Source organism: Nymphalis io, chromosome 11, assembly GCF_905147045.1.
Source record: "Nymphalis io chromosome 11, ilAglIoxx1.1, whole genome shotgun sequence".
Lineage (NCBI taxonomy): Eukaryota > Metazoa > Arthropoda > Insecta > Lepidoptera > Nymphalidae > Nymphalis > Nymphalis io.
In genome coordinates, this window is record NC_065898.1 from 13087593 (window position 1) to 13090859 (window position 3267).

The following is a 3267-nucleotide window of genomic DNA, read 5'->3' on the forward strand; positions in this document are numbered from 1 at the left end:
CTGCGTTTTTTCCAATACAATCTGTCAATCATAGATTCCGTTTCGTTTCCCTTCCTCTCATGTCCCGCCTCCCAATATAGTCCTGTACCGGCATATGACGTTTTATTATTTCTTCCATATATCAAACTTTTAGTGCTCCCATAAAACTAGCTCCCAGTCCATCTGATCTGGCGGTCTTTTTAAATTCGCCTTCCAGAGAACGAACTGAAAGGAACTATTACGATGTCTGGCTTAGAAAAATGTTATTGCAATTGAAAAGCATAATATAGGAATTTGCTGAAAATATCTTATCTATAATAAACATTTTTGTATGAAAGTAATAACGGCTTATACTTGCGAGGTTATCGATCGCCTTATTAGATTCACGAATTGCTTTGTGAATTTTATACGTTCTTATTTTAAATTTAGAATCCAAGATGTTCTTTTGATATTTTCAAGGAAGTTTATACTCTAGGTGTTTTCTCTTTAGCTATGCATTTAGATATTGCCATTAGCTATATACCATAGCTACTCAGTGATGCTTAAATAAATGAGCTGTGAGATACTAAACCATGACATATGACTAGTACAATAGTAAAATAATAATTAGTAGAGGTTTGTACGAGAGGGCTGCCCATCTGAATAGGTACCATTGTCAATATTAACATATTTGTTTATATATTAGACTTAATAATTATTTTCTCTCAATAAAGAGATTTATAAATAAAATATTATATTCAAGTCAAATTTCTGTATTAGTACTCTTAATATATCGCACCAAACTTCCAAATACAGGCTATAATTATACGTTTTATATTCAGGATACAGTACAAAAAACAACGTTCCATAAAATGGTGTAGATTTCCGAAGTTACCATACAGCCAAGTAGTCTGTACTAAAGCAGTAATAACGCAGCAGAATGATCAGGCTACATCTCAAATCGGACGTGTTCCGCCTACAACTCGCTTAGTTGAAGAACTAGACGCGAAATTTGTTTTATAGTCTGCAGGATTCTAAAACCGAGCTCTTGATGTTATTTTAAGAGATGAAATATGGAGTTTCATAACAATATTATATATATATTTGATTCCTTTTAGAAGGTAATATAGATATTTTAATATATTAATTTAATAAATATAATAAATTTTAAACTCCCTATAATCAATACTAAGGGTAGGTACAAAATTAACCAGACAGTTGATTTCTTACCTAAAAATGAGTATGGTTGTCACGCTTTCATCTTAAGTATTCAACCGATTGTCATGAAATTTTATATACACTTTTTCAGAGGTACTGAATAGGACATAGGGTACTTGACACCCCATCAGAGGGGTTGATGTCGCGGGCGGAATCTAATAGTAAATATAAAGAAATACAAATAAAACTAAAAAAACATCAAAACGCCAATTTACTATAATTATTTAGAAAAATACATATGGGTATAAATAACTTATAAAATGATATAGTTAACTATACAATTAAGCTTTTACATCCTAAATAATTACGATGAGTAAATAGTAAATATATTTTTATTGCCTCATGAAAAACATTGCAAGCATCTAGATGTTAAAAAATATATCCTTTCTTCGCGTATTTATTCAATAATTAGTGATTATATTAAAATCAACAATATTATTGTAATAAAATATAATATAAGACAAAAGTGTGAGTAATTTAAAAAGTAAAAACAATTCGTATTCCGAACATACATTTAAATAAACAACACAATAGAAGCTTGCGTTTCAAATGTTCATGAATTTCAAATAGACCTATTATTCAACACCCAGAAGCCTCATCTTATATATAGTGTTTGCTCGATTCGGACTCCTGTTTGGCTCACCGTAATTGACATCGCAATGCCATTAGAATGTCTTACCTTAACGATTAGGAACTTCAATGGCTCTATTGTAGACGTACCTAATTGATTCCAAAACTTAAGGCACTCCTAATATTGTTTCAAATATCAATATTGTATATTAATTAATTTGGAGAACTAAAGGGTGACTGTCGTTATATTTTAACCACTACTACTAACCGTAATTATTATTTTACCTGAACATTCCAAGCAGTGTATTGTCATCATCGTCATCTTCACATTTTAAAGTAGGAAAGCAACAATTCAAGATTATAATTTATTATCAGTATATAATTAGTGAAAGTGAATATATGAAATTCGTAGTCCAGGATCCTCGGTTTGTGTTTGTGATGTGATAGGCTTATTGTGGCGACTTAAACAGAGTGAAGTAGTGATACAAATAAGTGTCGCTGTGAACCACAGGACGGAACGCAGAACCTGGCCCAAAGATAAGAGCAAATACTCTTAAATATCTATTTAATTAAATGTCATTGATATAAATAAAATATGAAAAAATAAAAAAAACATAATTACAAATGTACGTCACGATCGTAGTATGCTTTAATTTTTTTTTTTTAATGAATTTATGTACAGAATGAATTGATGGCATTTTTAATATTTTTCGTTATTATTATTGAAATTGAATACATAATTGAACAACATCTTTAAATTCCAACTAATGAAAGTCAAAATTGATATTGTAGAAATATAACTTGTTCCTACGACCTATGACCTACCTACCTACTTATCTTGAGTTATTTTTGTAGTTATTATTGATGTCTGAATGGTATATACTCCATTTGGGACGGTCACCTAAACACCTTAAAAGTTTTGACAACAGAGCATAACATAAAATAATTTGTCGTAAGTTTCTAATAATCAAAATGATAGCACGATATAAAAGAGAAACAGCACCATCTCTTTACTAAAATATTTAACAATCAGTCCATATATTTCGGCAACTAAGATGTAGTTCTCTTCTAACTTGGGTCACACTAAAGTTTCGGCTCGTCAAAGCCGCTCATTACTGGACGTAGGCGTTACCCAGCTTTGTTAGCTTCAATACTAGCAATCACGAATATAGTGTTCACTTTGTATTATGTTCAATCGAAGCTAACTACAGGCAGGAAATACTGTTTCATTGTTTATAAAACCAGAAAACGATTTAATTTAATACAATTTTTTCCATAATAATATAAAAGTTGTTTGATTCCAGTTTAAAACACTAGTGAAGGTGTAACTTTTACGTGTAACAAGAATAAAACTCCAAGGTCATATTTTAATAAAACGTTACATAATATAACGTTTCTCATTAAAACGTTCTCATTAACACATTGAATGAATGGCTCTTATTTGTATATATCAAATTAGCTGCGTGCTATTGCTTTTGAAAGTGTGATTTGGAGAGGTCTTAGGTCAATAAAATTCCAAGG